Raw genomic sequence first — 23959 nt, 5'->3', positions numbered from 1 at the left:
ACAACTCTCTGTGTAAAGAACCCACCTCTGACATTCCCTCTATACTTTCCTCCAACCAGCTTAAAACTATGACCCCTCGTGTTAGTCAATTCTGCCTTGGGAAATAGTCTCTGGCTATCGACTCTATCTATGCCTCTCATTACCTTGTATACCTCAATTAGGTCCCCTCCTTTCCTCCTTTTCTCCAATGAAAAAAGTCCGAGCTCAGTCAAGCGCTCCTTATAAGATAAGCCCTCCAGTCCAGGGAGCATCCTGGTAAACCTGCTCTGAACCCGCTCCAAAGCATTCACATCTTTCTTATAATAGGGCGACCAGAACTGGACGCAGTATTCTAAGTGCGGTCTAACCAAAGTTTTATAGAGCTGCAACAAGATCTCACGACTCTTAAACTCAATACCCCTGTTAATGAAAGCCAAAACGCCATATGCTTTCTTAACAACCCTGTCCACTTGGGTGGCCATTTTAAGGGATCTATGAACCTGCACTCAAGATCGCTCTGTTCCTCCACACTACCAAGAATCCTATCCTTAATCCTGTACTCAGCTTTCAAATTCGACCTTCGAAAATGCATCACCTCGCATTTATCCAGGTTGAACTCCATCTGCCGCCTCTCAGCCCATCTCTGCATCCTGTCAATGTCCCGCTGTAGCCTACAACAGCCCTCTATACTGTCAACGACACCTCCAACCTTTGTGTCATCTGCAAACTTGCTGACCCATCCTTCAATCCCCTTATGCAAGTCATTAATAAAAATTACAAACAATAGAGTCCCAAGGACAGAGCTCTGTGGTACACCACTCACCATAGACTTCCAGGCAGAATATTTTCCTTCTACTACCACTCGCTGTCTTCTGTTGGCCAGCCAATTCTGTATCCAGACAGCTATGTTCCCCTGAATCCAATTCCTCCTGACCTTCTGAATGAGCCTACCATGGTGAACCTTATCAAATGCCTTGCTAAAGTCCATATACACCACATCCACAGCTCGACCTTCATCAACGTTTCTAGTCACCTCCTCAAAGAACTCGATAAAGTTTGTGAGGCATGACCTTCCCCTCACAAAGCCGTGTTGACTGTATTTAAACAAGCCATGCTCTTCAAGATGGTTATAAATCCTATCCCTCAGAATCCTTTCTAACACCTTGCAGACGACAGACGTGAGAATTACTGGTCTGTAATTGCCGGGGATTTCCCTATTTCCTTTCTTGAAGAGAGGAATTACATTTGCCTCTCTCCAGTCCTCAGGTACGACTCCAGTGGAGAGCGAGTATGAAAAGATCTTCGCAAGTGGCGAAGCAATTGCATTTCTCATTTCCCAAAGCAGCCGAGGACAAATCTGGTCCGGGCCTGGTGACTTGTCAATCTTAATGTTTGACAAAATTTTCAACACATCAGCTTCCTCTATCTCTATCTATTTCAGCATGCACACCTGCTCTTCAAAGGTTTCATTCACTACAAAGTTCGTTTCTTTCGTAACGACCGAAGCACAAAACTCATTTAGGGCTTCCCCTACCTCCTCAGACTCCACACACAAATTCCCTGTCCTATCCCTGATCGGACCTACTCTTTCTTTGACCATTCTCTTATTCCTCACATAAGTGTAAAATACCTTTGTGTTCTCCCTAATCAGTTCTGCCAAGCCTTTCTTGTGCCACCTCCTGGCTCTCCTCAGACCATTTGTAAGGTCCTTCCTCACCTGCCTGTAATCATGTAGAGCTGAGCTTGACTCTTGCTTCTTCCTCCTTACGTAAGCCACCTTTTTTCCTTTTGACGAGAAGCTCCACCACTCTCGTCATCCAAGGTTCCTTTATCTTACCACTTCTTGCCTGTCTCAGAGGGACATATTTATTCATCACTTAAAACAACTGTTCCTTAAACAGTTTCCACATGTCTATAGTGCCTATACCATGGAACAACTGCTCCCTATCTATGCTTCCTAACTCATGTCTAATTGCATCATAGTTTCCTCTTCCCCAATTAAATATCCTCCCATTTTGCCGAATCTTCTCCTTCTCCATAGCCATTGCCGCTCTTCTGTACTTTATATATCGAAAGAAACGGTTGCAGTCTTCCTTTATATTACTGGCGATCTTCCCCCCATATTTAATAATCTTCGTCCTTACTTTATTTTGTTTGCCCTCTGTTTTGTCTTTGTAAGCTTTCCAATCCTCAGGTTTCCCACTGCACTTTGACACATCATATCATTTCTCTTCTGCTTTTATGTGATACCTGACTTCTCTAGTCAGCTACGGTTGTCCCGTCCTCCCTATACAAGCCTATGTTTCCTCCGGATAAATCTCTGCTGTATCCTGAATTACTCCAAAAATCTCCTGCCATTGCTGTTGCACTGTCTTTCCTGCTGGGCCCGTCTCCAGTGAATTCTACCCAGCTCCTCACTCATATCTGTGTAATTGCCTTTATTCAGCTGTAACACCGTTACTTCTGATTCGAACTTCTCCACCTGAAATTGCAGAGTAAATTCAATCATATTAAGATCGCTGTCACTTTCAGCTCCCCTCATCTAATCTGCCTGCACAAGCTGCTCCAAAGAGCTATCTCGTAGACATTCCACAAATTCCTTTTCTTGCCAACCACTATCAATCTGAATTCCAAGTCCATCTGTAAACTAAAATCCCACATGGTCACTGTAACTTTGCCTTTCCTACAGATCTTTCTCGGTCCTGGTGTATCTTACACCCCAGCTCCCTGTATATAACTCCGACTGCATTTTTTTCAGCTTTTTGATTCCTCAATTCTACCAACACAGATTCTACACCATCTGAACTTCTTTCATTTCTTATTATTGATTATTGATGTAATTCCATTCTTAATACTGAGAGAACTCTTTCTCTCTGCCCAACTGCCTATCTTTTCGGTAGGATGAATATCCTTGAATATTCAGCTCCCAATCCTGATCCTCTTGCAGCGCTGTCACTGTAATGCCCACTATGTCGTACCTGCCAATTTATGGATGAGTCACAAGCTCATTTACCTTATTCCTTAAACTGCATGCATTCCGATATAATAGTTCATCCTGTATTACCCCTCGCTCTTCTCATTGTCATTTGTTTGTCCAACCGTTGGTACCTACATGGACCCTGACCACTGGATCATTCCCCTGCCGCTCCAAGTTCTGCAACCCAGATGATATATCCCAAACCCGAGCACCATGTAGGCAACACCACCTTCAGGACTCTTAATCCAGATCATGGAGAACAGTATCTATGCTTTTAACTATACTATCCCCAATTATCCATCATTGGGCAAAATGGTGACACAGTGCTAGGGACTTGGGTTCATTTACAATCTCTGGACCCTGTCTGTGTGGACTTTGGACATTCTTCCCGTGTCTGCATTGGAGCATTAACTCATTTCTCTCTCCACAGTAGGTCTCTGTGTTTGCTTCAGATTTCTACCATCTACAGTATTTTTGCTTTTGTTCGAAGGAGAAATGCAGCAAATGTGACAGGTTTTTGTAAAAGCAGCTGTGGTTCGCGGGTTCCTCTGGGTGTTTAGAAATCTTGCCCGGCCACTTGTCTGAATGCAGTGGCCCAGGATGCCCATTCCATCTCTATCAGTTCACTCAGTCCATCGTGACTACATGCAGCCTTTCCTTGTGCCACCCCTGGGACTCCCCACACCACATTGCCTGGCACTGGATACTCCCTTCGCAGGACTGTGCACACAACGACACTGGGAACTTTCTGACCCGCTGGGAATGCTGGGTAAAGACCCTGCCATTGAAAGTAACAGAATAACTAGAATCCAATTGAAGAGCAAAGCTGAGTAAACAGGCTGAATTACATCCATCTGCTCTGACATTTTCTAATCTTCTGTTTATCCTCGTCCGTCTGCAAATAGATGGTCCATATGTATGCCTTGTCAAATCGGCTTGATGGCGGGTTAGATATCAGATCAGGTGGTCATTGGACTGAATCAGTGGTCTCACTTTCCTGACGTCACACTTCAGTTTTTGTTATCAAGTCTATTCCTTTAAAAGAAGAGGCCTTGCTGGAGTTGTGCTGAAAGGATATTTCAATTTTGAAGACATTAGAATATGTCACGTGCGAGTGAAGTTAGGAATGGTAAGGTAGCACAGTTAAATACACGATCAAAGTGCTGGTCGGGGAGGCAGCACTTCCGACATGTGGATCATTGGAATTCCCGAGTCGGTAGGATATACACAAAAATGGTGGTATGAATCAAAACTGGTAGCAATTTATGATATGTTGATTATTGGGATTCACGGGTCAGTAGTATACACACAAGAAGGACGGGATGCACATGAACTGATAATAATCTCCGATATGTGGATCATTGGGATTCCCGGGTTAATAGGATATACACAAGATGGACGGGATGGACTTGAACTGGCAGAAATCTACTGGCAGGCAGGTTTGCTATTGTCCTTTGAGGTTTTAAACTTGTGTGTGGCGGCCGTGGGGGAGTGGTGTGAGGAATCACAGCAGTAGGTCGACAGTTACAGTGACTGAGGAGGAGTTGGAGACTTATCACAGTACAGCTAAGACCACAAAAAAAGAGGGTACTGAACACAGTGGCCTGCCAGTCTGAAGTGTGCTGATTTTAATATGAGGAATTTGTTTGTTTGAACAGATATTTCTATGTCGCTGCCCGTCAGAAAATAGGAAGAGATAATGGTTAATTGTCCACTGTGTCCTTCACAGGACCAGCTTGTCTCTCCAGGCACCAAAACTTGTTAATGTGGGTCAGAGAACTTCAGAATTAATACAAAACAGAAGGAGGCCATTCAGCTAAACATGCGTCCATGAGCTCTCCAACTTGCCAATTTGAAAATAGAGGAAATGATCGGAGCTAGAGTGAGAGGGAGAGAAATAAACAGAGAGAAAGACAGTGAAGTGAGATAAACAGAGTGAAAAAAAAGGAGCGACAGGGTGAGTGAGTCACAGCAAGGGGTGTCAGACGAATGTGAAGTTAGATCAGGAGAAATCTCTTTCGGAGGAGCAGGTCACGGCTGTCTGGTGGTCTTTTTTTAAGTCGCGGTATAGTCCAGTTATTGTTTTTTTTAATGGCTAAAATTTAAAGTTTTTTTTAAGCGCCTAGCGGACCCAGAAGCTGGTGTCGCGCTAGCTTATCTGGGAAGTTTTTTTTTCTTATAAAAGCACGCAGCTCCAAGCCTTCGGCCTCACTCTCTCAGCAGAACAGGTAACGGCTGTCTGGTGGTGTTTTCTTTAAGTCGTGGTATAGTCCAGTTAGTATAGCATATAGCGTGGCTACAGGGATGGTGCAGGACGGAGGGATTCCGGTTTCTGGACAACTGGAGTTCGTTCTGGGGAAGGTGGGTCCTCTATAAACAGGATGGTCTACACCTGAACCTGAGGGGCACCAGTATCCTTGGGGGGAGGTTTGCTAGTGTTCTTTGGGAGGGTTTAAACTAACTCTGCAGGGGCATGGGAACCTGGACTGTAGCTTTAGGGTACAGGACCTTGAGTGTAGGGAGGTCAGGAACATGGCATCGATCTCGAAGGAGGGTGCCTGTAAACAGGAAGGTGGCTTGAAGTGTGTATACTTCAATGCCAGAAGTATAAGAAATAAGGTAGGTGAGCTTGCAGCATGGGTTGGTAACTGGGACTTCGATGTTGTGGCCATTACAGAGACGTGGGTAGAACAGGGACAGGAATGGTTGTTGCAGGTTCCAGGGTTTAAATGTTTTAGTAAGGTCAGAGATGGGGGTAAAAGAGGGGGAGGTGTGGCATTGCTTGTCATGGATAGTATTACAGCAGTAGAAAGGGTGATGGAGGAAGACTTGCCATCTAAGGTAGTGTGGGCAGAGGTTAGAAATAGGAAAGGTGAGGTCACCCTGTTAGGAGTTTTCTACAGGCCTCCTAATAGTCCGAGAGAAGTAGAGGAAAGTATTGCGAGGATGATTCAGGAGAAGAGTGAAAGTAGCAGGGTAGTTATTATGGGGGACTTTAACTTCCCAGAAATTGACTGGGAAAGCTATAGCTCGAGTTCGTTCGATGGGTCGGTGTTTGTCCAATGTGTGCAGGAGGGTTTCCTGACACAATATGTAGACAGGCCAACAAGAGGTGAGGCTATACTGGATTTGGTTCTAGGTAATGAACCAGGCCAGGTGTTAGACGTGGAGTAAGGTGAGCACTTCGGGGGCAGTGACCACAACTCAGTGACTTTCACTCTAGTGATGGAGAAGGAGAAGTGTGCACTGCAGGGCAACAGTTATAGCTGGGGGCAGGGAAATGATGATGCGGTGAGGCATGACTTAGGATGTGTGGATTGGAAAAATAGGCTTCAAGGGAATGATATGTGGAGACTGTTCGAGGAACAGCGAATGGGTGTCCTTGATAAGTATGTTCCAGTCAGGCAGGGAGTGAAGGGTCTTGTGAGGGAGCCGCGGTTTAATAAGGAACTGGAATCCCATGTGAAAGGGAAGAGGGCGGCCTATGTAAAGATGAGGCGTGAAGGTTCAGTTGGGGCGATTGAAATTTATAAGGTAGCCAGGAAGGATCTAGAGAGCTAAGAGCAGAGAGAGGGCGACATGAAAAGTTCTTAGTTGGTAGGATTAGGGAAAACACAAAGGCTTTCTATCGGTATGTCAGAAATAAAAGGATGTCTAGGGTAGGTATCGGTCCAGTCAAGGATAGTAGTGGGAAGTTGTGTGTGGAGGTGGAGGAGATTGGTGAGACACTAAATCCATACTTTTCGTCAGTATTCACTCAGGAACAGCACATAGTTGCTGATGTGAATATTGAGTCACAAGTGATTAGAATTGATGGCTTTGAGGCACATAGGGAAGAGGTCGGGGAATACTGGAAAGGATGAAAATAGGTAAGTCCCCTGGGCCTGATGGCATTTATCCTATGATCCTCTGGGAAGCGAGGGAGGAGATAGCAGAGCCAATGGCCTTGATTTTTATGTCGTCGTTGTCTACGGCAATAGTGCCAGAAGACTGGAGGATAGCGAATGTGGTTCCCTTGTTCACGAAGGGGAGCAGGGATAGCCCGAGTAACTATAGTCCAGTGAGTCTCACTTCTGTTGTGGGCAAAGACTTAGAGAGAATTGTAAGGGATAGGATTTATGAACATCTGGATTGGAATAATGTGATCAAGGATAGTGGGCATGGTTTTGTGAAGGGCAGGTCGTGCCTCACAAACCTTATTGAATTCTTTGAGAAATTGACCAAGGAAGTGGACGAGGGTAAAGCAGTAGATGTGGTGTATATGGATTTTAGCAAGGCGTTCGATAAGGTACCCCATGGCAGGCTAATGCAAAAACTACGGAGGTATGGCATTGAGGGTGCATTAGAGGTTTGGATTCGGAATTGGCTGGCTGGAAGGAGACAGAGGGTAGTAGTTGATGGTATAGGTTCACCTTGGAGCGCAGTTACTAGCGGTGTTCCACAAGGGTCTGTCTTGGGACCATTGCTGTTTGTCATTATTATAAATGACCTGTAGCAGGGGCTTGAAGGCTGGGTGAGCAAGTTTGCGGATGACACGAAAGTCGGTGGAGTTGTGGACAGCGAAGAAGGATGTGGCAGGTTACAGCGGGATATAGATAAGTTGCAGAGCTGGGCAGTAAGGTGGCAAATGGAATTCAATGTAGCTAAGTGTGAAGTCATTCACTTTGGTAGGAGTAACAAGTAAGATGGATTACTGGGCTAATGGTAGACTACTTGGTAGTGTGGATGAGCAGAGGGATCTTGGTGTCCATGTACACAGATCTTTGAAAGTTGCCACCCAGGTAAATAGTGCTGTGAAGAAGGCATATTGTGTACTGGGCTTTATTGGTAGAGGAATTGAGTTCCGGAGTCCTGAGGTCATGTTGCACTTTTATAAGACTCTGGCGCGGCCTCATCTGGAGTATTGTGTGCAGTTTTGGTCGCCATACTATAGGAAGGATGTGGAGGCAATGGAAGTAGTTCAGAGGATGTTTCCAAGGATGTTGCCTGGCATGGTAGGAAGATCGTATGAGGAAAGGCTGAAGCACTTGGGGCTTTTCTCATTGGAGAAAAGAAGGTTTAGGGGAGATTTGATAGAGGTGTACAAGATGATTAGGCGTTTGGATCGGGTTGACAGTGAGAACCTTTTTCCGCTAATGAAGTCAGCTGTTACTAGGGGACGCAGCTTTAAATTAAGCGGTGGTAGGTATAGGACAGATGTTAGGGGTAGATTTTTTTACTCAGCGGGTTGTGAGTTCATGGAATGCCCTGCCAATAGCAGTGGTGGACTCTCCCTCTTTATGGTCATTTAAGCGGGCATTGGCCAACCTATGTAGGTTATTGGGCTAGTGTAGGTTACGTGGGCTTCGGTCGTCGCAACATCGAGGGTCGAAGGGCCTGTACTGCGCTGTATTTTTCTATGTTCTAAATACACAGAAACTTTTCTTAGAAACTCTCACAGACTGTACGCCCTTTGTCTGGTGCCATACCCTGTGAGCACCATGCTGATACTGGCTGACATCCCAGATCATTTATCACCAATAACATCCCAGAGCTGAGTTGCTGACAGCTAACCACAATCCAATAGACCAATAGATTGGTTCCAGGGAGACGTTGGATTAATTTAAATATTTTGGGCCAACAGAAACTTGTAGCCACTCTAGACACTGCGTGAGAGGCAGGGTGGAATCTCAGTGAAGGGCATCACTGGCAGAGGGGGATTCACAATCTCATTTGTGGATCAAATAATGATTGATAAAGTTTGCACACCATTTCCATGGTTTTGTAATTCACATTACAATTTATATAGCTCCACATAGTAAGGGTATTTTAACAATATTGACTTTTTGTAGTTTTCATATTTTGGTATGTACAGAAAAGCCTTTTTATCCTTGTATTTTGTGTTGAACATTTTATTACTGAGGAAGAAAGGACCTGCTCCGATGGAACAGTCGTCATCTGAACCGTGCTGGGACCAGAATCCGAGTTAATCCTAACCAGGGCTGTAGACAGAGCTTTAAACTGATTAGGAGTGTGCCTGTGTGCGGGGTGGAGATGCACTTATAGGTTTTAATTAGTAAAGACGAATTAAAAGACGAGGTAAGAGTACAGAACTCAGGAGAGGTTATTAAAATCTCTGGCACTGACACAAATTGGATAGAGCATCTGGAAGTGTTTAACATATCAAACTTCAAGCGCACTGGACAAATTAATGACAATGAGAAGAGGGACGGTTAATGCAGGACTGAAGGGGTTCCAACTGAATGCATGCTGTATAAGGAATAAGGTAAATGAGCTTGTGGCGCAGAATTAAATCGGCAGGTATGAAGCGATGGGCATCACGGAGATGTGGCTGCAAGGGGATCTGAATATTTATGGATATTTATCCTATCGAAAAGATTGGCAGAGGGAGTGGATTTGCATTATTAGTAAGAAATGAAATTAAATCAATAGTAAGAAAGGAAGTAAGGTCAGATGGTGTAGAATCTGCGTGGGTAGAATTGAGGAACCACAAATGTAAGACAACCACAGGTGAAATCTTGTACAGGGCTCCACAGTGTAGTCAGGAGCTGAGGCACAAGATCCACCAGAAGATAGAAAAGATGTGTAGGAAAGGCAAAGTACAGTAATCACGGGTGATTTCAATATGCAGGGGAACTAGGAACATCAGATTGGTAGTGGTTCGCAAGAAAAGGAATTTCAGGAACGTTTATAAGATGGTTTTTTGGAGCAACTTCTGGTGGAGCCCACTCGGGAACAGATGATATTGGATTTAATGACGCAGGATTCGTAAGGGAAACTAGGGTAAAGGTAATCTTCGGAAGCAATGATCAGAACATGGACGAATTTATTCTGCAATTTGAGGGAGAGAAAATAGAATCAGAGGTAACAGTATTTCAGCTGAATACAGGCAACTACAGAGGCATAAGAGAGAAGTTGGGTAGAATTGACTGGGAGAGAGGTCAAGCATGAAAGACAGGGGAACAGCAATGGCATCAGATTCCAAGATAATTCAGGAGACACAGCAGAGATTCTTGTCGAGGAATAGAGACATGGTACAGGGAGGCTGAGACAGCCAGGGCTGACGAGGGAAGTCAGGGATTGCATACAAGCAAAAGAGCAAGCATATAATGTGGTGAGGGGCAGCGGGAAACTAGAGAATTGGAAAATGTATAAAGACTAACAGAGGGCAAATAAAACGGACAGAGAAGATTAGGTATGGGAGTAAGCTAACCATTAATAGAAAGCAGACTGTAAGGGGTTCTTTAGATATATAAAGTGCAAAAGAGACGCAAAAATGAATATGGACCACTGGAACATGATGCTGGAGAAACGGTAGCGCAAAACAAAGAAAAGAATGAGGAACTTTGCATCAATGTTCATGGTGGAAGACACGAGTAATTTCCCAACAACTGAAGAGAGTGAGAGGGCAGAGCTGAGTATGGTGGGCATCACCAAGAAGAACATGCTAGAAAACTGAATGGCCTGAATTTGGATAAATCACATGAACCATATGGACTACACCCCAGCATTGTAAGGGAGATAGTTGAAAAGGTAGTGAAAGTGGTAATCTTTCAGGAATGACTAAAATCAGGAAAGGCTGGAAAATTGCTAACGTGATACTCCATTTAATAAGGGAATTAGGCAGAAGATGGAAAATTACAGACGAACCTAAAATTACAGACTAATCATTAGCCTAACCTTGGTTGTGGGTAACATCCTGGAATCCATCGTGAAGGATGTGATTTCTGAATACTTGCAAGTATTTCGTAAAATAGTGCAAAGTCAGCATTGTTTCATTCATGGGAGGTCATGCCTGACAAACCTGCTGGAATACTTTCAGGGAGTAACGAGCAGATTTGACCAAGGAGAACCAATAGATTGTATCCACCTGCTTCTCTAAATTCCTTTGATAAGGTGCCACGCAGGAGGCTATTGAGAAAGCCTAGGGCCCCTGGTGTTACAGGCAAGGTGCTAGCTTGGATAGATGCATGGCTGTCTGACGGAAAGCAGAGAGTGGGGATAAAAGTGGCCATCTCAGGATGGCATCCAGTGACAAGTGGTATTCCTCAAGACTGTGTTGCGACCATAAAATTCGCTTTGTCCATTAATGGTCTACATGAAGGAACGGAGGGAATTCTGGCTAAATTTTCAAACAGTGCAAAGATGGAATAGAGGGAGAGGTAGCATCGAAGAGGTGGTTCGGCTACAGGAGGATGTAGTAGCATTCTCTAGCATGCCTCTGATGCTCGCCTTCCAGACCACCAACCTCAGGATACAACGCATCATCATCCGCCATTTCTGCTACCAGCAGTCAGACCTCACCACCAGAGATATACTTCCCTCCCCACCCCTGTCGGCATTCTGCAGAGACCATTCTCTTCACGACTCCCTCGTTAGGTTCACATGTCACACCTCCCATACCCTAACAAGCCACCTTCCACTCCCGGCATCTTCCCTTGCCATTGCAAAAGGGATGAAACCTGTGCCAATAAATTCCTCCTCACCCTCATCCAAGGGCCCAAAAGATCCTTCTACATCAGGCAGAGAATATCCTGTGCATCCAAACACCTCATCTACTCTGTCCATTGCTCCTGGTCTCCTCTTGGAAAACAGGACGTCAACTTGCAGAACGGTTCAGGGAACACTTCCCGTCAAACATACAACAACCCCACTTCCCTGTGGTTGAATACTTCTCCTCCTCCATCACTCCTCCAAGGACACGCAATTTCTTGGCCTCCTCCAATGCCACATTGTAGCCACCAGACGTCTGAGGAAGAGCGCATTGTCTTCCACCTTGGGACCCTTCGACCACACGGTATCCAGCGCAATGTCACCAGTGTCCTCATCTCTCCTCCCTTCATCTTAGCCCAGATCTAACCCTCCAACAGAGCAGCGCCTTTTGAACTATCCTACCTGTCTATCTTCCTTCACATCTATCCACTCCACCTTCCACTCTCACCACTCACTTTCATTTAGCCTTCGCCTTGCAAGCAACCTTCCTCCCAGCCCCTCACATGCATCTCTTAAACCTTTTTCCGCCCACCCACTTCATTCCTGATAAAGGCTTTATGACTGAATCGTCGACTATCCTGTTCCTTAGTCTGCCTGACTGGCTGTGCTTTTGTAGCAGCACACTTTTTGACTCTGATCTCCAGCATCTACGGTCCTCACTTTCTCCTGCTGAAGGATTTGCACAGATTATGGGAGTGAGCAAAGAAGTGGCAGGTGGAGTATAACGTGGGCAAGTGTGAGGTCATGCGGTTTGCCAGGAATAATAAAGGCATGGACTTTTTTCTAAATAGCGAGCAAGTTCAGAAGACGGGTGTGTGTGTGTGTGGCGGGGGGGGGGGGGGGGGGGGGGTGCGGTGGGTGTGGGGGTTCTAGTCCAAGGATCTTGAAAGGTAAACCTGCAGGTGTCAGCAGTTAGGAAGTCAAATATAATGATTCCATTTATTTCAAGACGGCTTGAATATAAATGCTGGGATGTACTTCTGAGGCTCTATAAGATTTTGGTCTAGCTACATTTGGATTATTGTGCACAGTTTTGGGACCCATATCTTAGGAAGGATGTACTGGGTCGGGAATATTTTCCAAAGAGATTCACGAAAGTGGTCCCAGGAATTAAAAGCTTAACATTTGACGAACATCTGAGGGCTCTGGTTCTACATTCGATAGAGTTCAGAAGGATGTTAGGATGTGTAATTGAAACTTACAAAACATTGAATGACATGAACAGGGTGGATTTTGGGAAGATATTTCGAATGGAGGGGAGACTAGGACCCAGGGGGACAGCGTAAAGAGAAAACCTGTTCAAACACAGATAAGGACGAACCTCTTCAGACAGAGAGTGGTGAATCTGGGGAATTCACTACTACAGAGGGCTGTCGAGGCCAGGTAATTGAGTACATTTAAGAGTAAGACAGATAGGTTATTGATTGTAAAGGCGTTGAAGGGTTACAGATAGAAAGCAGAAGAATGGGGTGGAGAAGCTTAACAGCCATCATTGAATGGCGGTGCAGGCTCAATGGGCTGAATAGCTACATTTCTGCTCCAATGTCTTCTGGTCATATGGTTAATATTGACTCTCCTCATTCCTCATTGGAGATGTATCCTGGAATTTGATTTTCTTATGATTTATAAAGAATAACATCCCAGTACTGATGACTGGGAAATATCATGTTCCCTCCCTCCAGTTTCTGCAGCCATGTCCCCAATATCATAATCACATTGCAATTGAAAACCAATGCATGGTACTTAATCAGAGTTGATTGACATCGACAACATTAACAGCATTACACTTTTCTGCCCTCTCTGATCCTCGACTAACCATCTGAATTGTGTGTCACATCATATTCTCTGTTAACATATCCATGCCATTTGTCTGTTATAACTCATGATGTCGTAGGCACATTTGCCTGTCAGGTTATGGACGAGAAAAGTTCTCTCCATATTTTACTGACAGTATAATCACTGATCAGTAGTTAAAGACTGTATGTTTCCATTTATAAACGGAGAAACTTGTTTATATTCTGACAATCCTATGACATTACTCCCATATCCAATGCAGATTGAATGATTACACACAATCAATCTACCATCTCCAATATTCCTTCCCTCAGCTACACCCACATATCCCAAGCTAAATGAGTACATTTTAACGTTCTTTGAAATTTTAATAAAATCAATATTGAACTCTAAGCTGTTAAATGGAGCTATTTGTTCAATGACTGTGATTAATGTCAATCTCCGTGTATCCTAATTATCCCAATGGAGAGTTTCCATCGTTGAAAGATAAATGGGCTCTGTTCAATGTGCTATCCCATAGTGTGAGTAGGAACATCACTTACAGCACTACCAGGGATCAGCAGCTTGAGAGAGAGTGGGAGGAGAGATCAGAATCTGACAACATTAGACTGGGACGTTAAAATAATGGTTCATAATCTGAGGAGCATGGATTGGAATGTTCCAACAATGGATCAGAATCTGAGAACATTAGACTGGAAGTTCCAACAATGGGCAGGATTTTGTCCTTGGGTTTTTACTATCTTTCTCGGCCTTGGATATCATTTGCATTTCGGATCTAGGATATCCTTTGGATTACTCAAGGTGGTTACTATCCCATCCTCACGATAGTTGGTGTTCCTGGTAAGTCATTATATTTGTCTACTAAACCGGGGTGAACTGGATTTCTGCTCATGCTATGTACATTTTGGAAAGTGAAGACAATATCTTCTGTTCCAAACAAAAGTTCATTTCCTCGTATATTATAACAATCAAACTACGATTTATAAATTACTCACTGATATGCGAGAAGGAACCAGACTCTTCTCAAACTCCATAATCCATTTTGTCCTTCACAGATGTACATCTCCATGTCCTCCCCACTCATCAATACTGTCCAATACCACCATCATGATATCCCAGTCTCGTCCTCAATCTCAGTGCAATATCTGAATAAATCATTTGTGCCTTTGTTCAATCCGGATGCAACAGTTTCACGTTCCTTGTGACCACATGTCCGTCACGAACTAATTGCTCTTGAGAATGTTTAACTTGTTCTCTGCACATAAGGGAAGACAGGTTACGGTGGTCAAACCATTAACTCATAATCTAGAGCCACAGAATAATGATATCTCATGAAGGAAATTGGGGAGTTGAGAAACAACCATTATCATTTGTTATAAAAACCAATCTGCTTGCCTCATGTTCTTTAGGGAAGTCAATGTGTCATGCCTCCATCGTCAGGTTTCCGTGTGACTTCTGTGATGAACACGTGGGTGTAATGTACCTTTGAGAGAATTAAAAACCAACAATAACTACCTGATAGCACCAAGAGTTCTGAAAAATAGATATAATGTAACATTTGGTCGAACAACCCGATTAGTTTATTGTGTTGAAACAAATTCAGCAAAACATGTGAAATTTCACCGCAAAATACCAACTTCCAACTAAGTTTTAATTTATTATATTGACAATCGTAACAGCCAATGATACAATCCAATAGTTTGGCAGTACAAGACCATGGAAAATTGAACAGTTGAGAGGAGAACTGCCAAGCTACCATCATGCAATGACAGCCTGAAAAATAGCTCTCCTATGGGTACCTTTATTGATTAGTAACTAGTGAAGCAGAGTCCCGAAGAAGAAAAGAAGACGGGAATATGGAGAAGAATCGAAAGCTTCCTGGTTTTGAGATAAGAAATTTTGTTTTGTAAGTCTTGATTAGGAGTCTTATCGGCCTAGTATTGTGGAGGGGGAAGGTCAAAGACAGGTTAGAGGAAGAAGTTGCAAATAGTTGTTCGTTTATTATTCTCTGTCATACTTTAAGGAATAAAGTTGTTAATTTTTACTTTAAATACTCTAGAATTATCACAGATTACTGCATGGGATAAATCTTTTCTCCGTTGCTGGTTTTAATTAAGCAGGAAGATTAATAGAACATAGAACATAGAATATAGAAGAATACAGCGCAGTACAGGCCCTTTGGCCCTCGATGTTGCGCCGATCCAAGCCCACCTAACCAACACTAGCCCACTATCCTCCATATGCCTATCCAATGCCCGCTTGAATGCCCATAAAGAGGGAGAGTCAACCACTGCTACTGGCAGGGCATTCCATGTACTCACGACTCGCTGAGTAAAGAATCTACCCCTAGCATCTGTCCTATACCTACCACCCGTAAATTTAAAGTTATGCCCCCACATAATAGCTGACTCCATACGTGGAAAAAGGTTCTCACGGTCAACCCTATCTAAACCCCTAAATATCTTGTACACCTCTATAAAGTCACCCCTACTCTTTCTTTTCTCCAATGAAAAGAGCCCCAAGTGCCTCAGCCTTTCCTCATACGATCTTCCTACCATGCCAGGCAACATCCTGGTAAACCTCCTCTGCACCCGTTCCAGTGCCTCCACATCCTTCCGAAAGTATGGCGACCAAAACTGCACACAATACTCCAGATGCGGCCGCACCAGAGTCTTATACAACTGCAACATGACCTCAGGACTCCGGAACTCAATTCCTCTACCAATAAAATCCAGTACACCATATGCCTTCTCACCGAACTATTTACCTGGGTGTCAACTTTCAAAGATATGTGTACATGGACACCAAGATCCCTCTGCTTATCCACACTACGAAGAATCCGACCATTAGTCCGTACCCCATTTTTTGTTACTCTTACCAAACTGAATCACCTCACACTTAGCTACATTGAACTCCATTTGCCACCTTTCTGTCCAGCTCTGTAGCTTATCTATATCCCGCTGTAACCTGCCACATCCTTCCTCACTGTCAACAACTCCTCCGACCTTTGTATCATCCGCAAACTTGCTCAGCCAAACTTCTAACCCCTCCTCCAGGTCATTTATAAAAATGACAAACAGCAATGGTCCCAAAACAGATCCTTGTGGAACACCGCCAATAACGGCACTCCAAGATGAACCTTTACCATCAATTACTACCCTCTGTCTTCTTCCAGCCAGCCAATTCCTAATCCAAAACTCCAACTCACCCTCAATGCCATACCTCCGTATTTTTTGCAGTAGCCTAACATGGGGAACCTTACCAAACGCCTTACTAAAATCCATATTAACCACATCTACCGCTTTCCCCTCGTCCACCTCCTTAGTCACTTCCTTAAAGAATTCAATAAGGTTTGTGAGGCACGACCTGCCCTTCACAAACCATGCTGACTATCCTTGATCACATTATTCCTATCAAGATATTCATAAATCCTATCCCTTACAATTCTCTCTAAGACTTTGCCCAAAACAGAAGTGAGACTCACCGGCCTATAGTTACTAGGGTTATCCCTACTCCCCTTCTTGAACAAGGGAACCACATTTGCTAGCCTCCAGTCTTCTGGCACTATACCTGTCGACAACGAGGACATAAAAATCAAGGCCAATGGCTCTGCAATCTCCTCCCTTGTTTCCCAGAGAATCCTAGGATACATGCTATCACGCCCAGGGGACTTATCTATTTTCACCCTTTCCAGAATTTCCAACACCGCTTCCCTACTTACCCCAAAGCCATTCATTCTACTTAATTGTGACTCAGTATTCATATCAGCAACAATGCCCTGTTCCTGAGTGAATACTGACGAAAAGTATTCATTCAGTGTCTCCCCAATCTCTTCAGCTTCCACACGCAAATTCCCACTACTATCCTTGACTGGACCTTCTTTTATTCCTGACATACCTATAGAAAGCCTTAGGATTTTCCCTAATCCTACCAACTAAGGACCTTTCATGTCCCCTCCTTGCTGCTCTTAGCTCTCTCTTCAGGTCCTTCCTGGCTACCTTATAACTCTCAATCGCCCCAATTGAACCTTCACGCCTCATCTTTACATAGGCTGCCCTCTTTCATTTAACAAGGGATTCCAATTCCTTATTAAACCACGGCTCCCTCACACGACACTTTCCTCCCTGCCTGACAGGTACACACTTATCAAGGACACTCAATAGTTGCTCCTTGAACAAGCTCCACATATTAATTACGCCCTTGCCTTGAAGCTTACTTTTCCAAGCCACGCATCCTAAGTCATGCCTCACCGCATCATAATTTCCCTGCCCCCAGCGATAACTCTTACCCTGAAGTGCACACTTATCCCTCTCCATCACTAAAGCAATGTGTTTTACTCTTTACGGTACTGTGGAACAACTGAACCAGCCACTCAGTTCAAGATCTGCATAACATGATGCCCTGACCAGGGCTTCATACATCCTGTGAGAGAAGAATAAAGGTAAAGATAGCTCCGTTTCTCTGCCCGTTTTCTGTATTGCTGCATCTCATTTCCAATCAGGTACGTGATCATCCCCTATTTTAGGTGCATTCAATCTCATTCAAATTCTCCCCGAGAGTGATGCACATCTCCATAGGTATCTCTGGTGCTGGCTTAATTGATGCGGATGTACGGATGTAAGTGACTTGTAAATTCCATGTCAGTCGTAGTGCATAGAGAAAGAAGGGCTTTTTGTGGCACAGGAAAGAAATGGCGATGTCTAAGTGAGAAAAAAGATGTTTTTTGACAATCCCTGAGAGTGTTGTTGAGGCAGTATTGGGGGTACTGTGGATAGACTTTATCTCAAGTTTCACCAGACTAATCCCTGGGATGATGGCACCATGAACAGTGAGTGAACCTCAGTGAGAGAATAAGAGGTGATTGCATTTAACCTTAAGGGGGATGGACAATCACTCATGATGTCCTAAACAGACAATGATACACTGAAAAGTTCCGTGGCTTTTATTCACTCAGATTACATGATTTTCGATAGTTTAAGAGCCTCTGATAACGTTCGACCCAACCATCCCCACTCCCTATTTCAACTGAGACAGAGATGTAAAGAAGGGGGGGGGGGGGGGGGGGGGAGAGAGAGAGAGAGAGAGAGAGAGACAGAAAGAGAAAGACAGAGATTCAGGCAATGGCTTGATCATCTGAATTACCTGATCCTGTTCCTTTTGTCCTCATATTCAGTGATTGCAAACTTAATGGCTGTAATCTTTCTGAATGTTCTTTTATTGAATGTTGCAATCAGAGAGAGTAAAGTATTTTGTGAGTCATCTCTGGTTGAGGTATGGAGACTGTATTCACGGTGAATCCGGGTCTATGATATCACCAACAAATGAACCACACGTTGCAGAGAGGAAACACTCTGTAAAGAGACCAGAGGCTTCTGTTGAAACAAATAACATTTTTCAACCGACACCAAACGATGTGTAACAGTCTTGAGGGACTGAATTAGATCCTGTATAACTGTTGACCAGGTATTTGGGACAAGTGGCCTCCATCTGCTCCTGCAGGAGATGTGAGGGGTTGAATAGAACATAGCAACACAGGACTGAGCAGCAGGAGTGGGCTTCATGTGCTTTTGCTCAAAGCAGCACGTTTCTGTCTGTATACCATTTTACTACACACATAAAACAACGTTGAGTAAATGCAAACATCGAGGCACCACAATCCTCTGGGGACTGGAATTTGCACTTGAACAGCCCTTTGAGAATTTCTAATTTGTGTTCCAACAAATGTTGGAGGGTCACTACGTCCTTTCCCAGTCCCACTCCTCCACTGGTTACACCCATCTTAAATGCAGCCAGTTTAGTAAGGTGGCCAATGATTTAGGTCTCAAACTCCGCCATTTTCTCGAAAAATGTGAGACACAGAAAGTTGAACTCATAACAAATGGTAAAATGATAGAGTTCCCCAAAATGTTATTCTGCCATTGAAATTATTCTGTTCACACAAGCTCCTGGCAGTGGGATTTCTTTCTGAAACGGTGGGATTTGGCTGAATTCCCTTCCGTTCAGGCAGTGGAGAGATTCCAATGAGTCCTCACCAGAAATTTTTCACAAGTGGTACAGATATCTCAGGGATGTTATGGTCTCACACTTTGCTATCGGGTGGAACAAAGTGCAAGAGAGGGATCAATCGGCTGCTGCTTCTCAGACAGGGAACATTTTATCCCTCTCTGTGTTGGAACTTACAATTTTGTCAACTGAACACCAAACTGGACCATGTGCGATCTCCTGAACCACTCTCTGGAAAACCTGATTATGGATTGTATGCAGGTGCGTTATTGGTCTTGTTGTACGCAATTCCTTCCAATCACAAAAAAATGTCCCCACTTTATAATTTGATGACATGCTTACATATGTCTGTGTAATTTGTAAATATTGGCAGGTGTCTTCATAGTATGTGTGCTAATATTAATGCATCTTTTTCTCAAAGTTTATTCTCTATCTTTAGTCTCCCTGACAGGAGATAATATGCATTCAGTTGATACACCCTTCAGAAAGTCATGGATGGTTCAGTACTATTTCTCAGCTAAGATCAAAAATGATAATCCCCCATAACAAAAGGCCGGCATTCCAGGAATGAGTAAAGGGAAACCTCTTTGAAAATCTTCGAAAAGAATTAAATCTTTTTATTTTAGTTTAGGGGATCAATCCTGCACACAGTGCATCAGGTGTGGTCTCAGCAATGCCCTGTACAGATGCAGTAAAACATTCCTGCCGTTAAATCTGATACCTTTTGCCAAAAACAGCATCATTCCACTTACCTTCCAAATCACGTGCTGCATCTGACTTCATATGATTCATGTCGCAAGAACATGGAAACCTCCTGTATCACAGAGTTTGGCAATCTCTCTCCATTTAAATTGCTTACCATTGTTTCGTCCTTCATGCCAAAATAGACAACTTACCTTATGTTATTTCTGCTGAAGGTTTGCTCACTATCCTTCCCTGCCTGTAACACATTGCAGACTCACTACCTCCATTTGATGACACATTGAATGACCATGTTCGTGTATGAGCTAATTGAGCTCCAAGCCACTCGCTCCACTTCTTCCAGATCTTTGATACAGATTATTGATCACTGATGACCCCACAGTGATCTCAGATGCACTCCATCAGTTACAGCCTGAAAATAAACATTTACCTCTACTCTCTATTTCCTGTTAGCGACCGCTTCCGTGTTCCTGTGTAGCTGCTCAGGTGGGTTGAATGGCCTCCTCCAGGACTTTGTAGTGTACTGAACGAGATGCATTACTTCATTCTATATTCCTGTGTAATTCCTTAGAGGGGCAGAATGGTCTCCTCCTGTGTCATTGTAACGATCCTGTCTGACTGAATGGAGTGGTCCCCAACCCTATTAGATTGAGGGAACAACACACGGGGTAGGGGCAGCAGTATATCTCTGCAAGAGCCTGGAGGAGTGCATTGATGGAACAACACATGGGATGGGCAGAAGTTGTCCATTCGGCTGCACCATTCAGAATGTTCATGACTGATCCGAGTGTGTCTGACCATCCATTTCCTGTCTGTTCCCAATAAACACTGACACTTCTGTCCAGTAACAATGAGTTGAGCTCAGCCTTGAATATCTTCAATAACTTAGTCTTCACTGCTCCCTGAGGATGAAAACACCACAGGTAGCACAACACCAAAGTGAAAGGGACGTCCTTATTTCATTGTGGGATTGTTACTTTAAAACTGTGTTATCTGAACATCAAATCACCACCTCTTTTCAGACATAAGAACAGAATACTTTGGAATAATTAGGAACATAATCCATTCCGGACACCAAACCTATCGCACATTTTCACTGACCCTTTCCAATCAAATATGTATCGCACCCAGCCTCTGCTACTGTCTCAGGAAGAGAATGCCTGATAGCAGAAGACCGCAGGAGCATTAAGGAAATGAGCAGATTGAGGCCATTCAGCCTATCGAGTCGGAAATTCCGTTCAATAATTTCTTACATGTACCTCGACTTCATTCTTCTGCCTTAAATCTAGAATCCTTGATCCCCTTACAAATCAAAGACATATCGATTTGTGTCTTAATGACATGAGCGTCTATGCCGCTGTATCTGTATGTAAGTAAGTATTTGTGCGTGTATATGTGTGTGTGTATATATGCCTATGTTTGTGTGTGTCTGTATGTGTATGTGCCTGTGTGTGCGTGTGTGTGTACATTTGCTTGTTATCTGTGTGTTTGCGTGTCTACATCTGTCTGTGTTTCAGCCTGTGTTTCTATATGTATTTATGTTGATTTGTATGTGACTGTATATGTATTTGTGTATTTATACATGAATGTATACCTATCTCCTTGTAAGCATTGTGTGTGCTCGTCTGAGTATTTCTGTGTCTGCGTCTCTGTGCAGTGAGGTATCTGTGTTTTATTTTGGAAGTGAAAGGACTATTGTTGGAACTGCCAGTGGGTTTAAAGTGAGAATTGTCTTTCACTGAACATTGCTCCATAACTGGTCAGTCGGACGTTAATGTTTCAAATTCTCCACACGAGGCGTCCTGGTCCTCTCCAGCTCTTTCGAGTCTTTCCCACATGACGGGGGGGAGGGGAGTGAGGGAACGGATATCTGGCACTCCACTACCCGGCTTGGCCCTTTCTATCCTATTCCAGGCTGTTTCTCCTGGAATGGACGAGAGGGTTGGAGGGAGAGTGGGAAGGGATGACCTGCTGTTTGTCCTGGTGTAGTTGGGGAAAGTTGTGACGTGTCTGGAATGAATAGTGGATAGTTTTGAATCAGTATGGTATTATTAGTTGCTGAATTCAATGGTGAGAGTGGTAGTGCCTGAGCCTTATTTGGAGACAGAGCGTGAACGTTGTTCGGGGTTAGGTGCTATAACAGATATACAGTGAGTGTGAGGGAGCAGAGAGTATATGGTAACTCTTATCCTAACAGAGCGAGGAGGATATTGTTGCTTGTCCAGTGTTGTGGGACATTTCTTCAGAGCATCTCAGCGTCGAGGTGAGCCTCCCTGAATGTCTTGTCCAGGTCTATCACTAATAACGACACAGGCCTGTCCCTCAGCACCACAGAATCAGGTTAGGTAGAGTTTACAGATAGCAAGGAGAAGCAAATATTGGTGTTTTATATATCGAAACCAAAACTGGAGCAGAAAATCGGAGCATTATATGTTCTGGAAATTAGATAGACAAATATTGTGGTTACCGCAGTCTTATTGAATGGTCTCAAGTTGTATCTAAACTGCGTTAACTAAGTGACTGCTGAAGCTGTGAAAAATAAGTTCTGTAAGTTTATATGAAGTGGGTTGAATAGAATGTTGCGAGAGCACGTTATTTCGGATTTGATGTTGTGTGGTCAGAAGGACGAATTATTAACCTTGGTCTGAAGCAGCCTTTAAGGAATAGTGGCATTTAAAAGGTGCATTTTGCAAGGTGTCTGCATACAATATAGAATGCTTGAATAGTCCAGTCAAACATCATTGAAGATTGGAGGCTAGAGTTCAAGATATCTACAGTGAATTTGGAAAGTACAATATAACATTCAGTGGGAGACAAGCAGTGGTTGATAGTCATAGAGTCCGATAGCATGGAGACAGGCCCTTCAGCCCAAACTAGTCCATTCCGAACAAAATGACCATTCACGCTAAACCCATTTCCCTGCCATTGTCCCGTATCTTTCTAATCTTTTACTATCCATGTATTTGTTCAAATGCCTTTTAAATATTGTAAATGTATCTGCCTCAAACACTTCTCATTCCATATGCATCACAGCCCTTGAGTTAAAAAGTTGTTCCTCAGATTCCCTTTTATTGTGTCACCTCTGACCTTAACCTGCTGCTCTCTAGTCTGTGATTGCCCAACCCTGGGAAAAAAAAGACTAGGTGCATTCACTCTATCCATGCCTGTCATGATCTTATAAACTACAATATGATCCTCATCATCCTCATGCACACAAAAGTAAAACGTTCTTGCTTGCCCAACCTCTTTCTATAACTCAGACCATTGAGACCTTGGCAACATCCTTGTAATTTTTTTTCTGCACTCTTTCCAGTTTATTAACATCCTTCCTATAGCAAAGTGAACAAAACTGAACATAACGCTACCAATATGACCTCACCAGCATCCTGTATAACTGCAACATAACTCCCTAATTTCGATATTCAGTGATATAAACCAATTAAGGCCAGTGTGCCAAAAGCTTTCCTCACTGCCCTGTCTACCTCTGAGTCAACTTTCAGAGAACCATGCACCTGAATTCCAAGCTCACTCCGTTCCACTACACGCCTTAGGACCCAACCATTCACCATGAAACTCCAAACTTGATTTGACTTTCTAAAATGCAAGAACTTTCACTGATCAATATTAAAATCCATTTGCTATTTCTCAGCCCACTTCTCCAGCTGATCAAGATACTGCTGTAATTTCTGAAATTTCTGATAACCTTCCTCACTCTCCATGATGCTGCCTGTTTTAGTGCCGTCTTCAAACTTACAAATCATGCTGGTATATTCTCATGTAAATCATAGATATATGTAATATGTAGTGGTCCCAGTACCAACCACTGACGCATTCCACTATTCACAGGCCTCCAGTCTGACCAGCATGCTTCCCGTATTAATCTCTGCTTCCTACCATCAAGGCACTGTTGTTCCTAATTTGCCAGTTCCCCCTCAATTCCATGCGATCTAACCTTCCAGAGCGGCGTAACATGTGGAACCTTATTGAAGGCCTTACTAGAATACATCTAGA

This window comes from Chiloscyllium punctatum, chromosome 16 (assembly GCF_047496795.1).
Source record: "Chiloscyllium punctatum isolate Juve2018m chromosome 16, sChiPun1.3, whole genome shotgun sequence".
Classification (NCBI taxonomy): domain Eukaryota; kingdom Metazoa; phylum Chordata; class Chondrichthyes; order Orectolobiformes; family Hemiscylliidae; genus Chiloscyllium; species Chiloscyllium punctatum.
This window is presented reverse-complemented; position numbering follows the sequence as displayed.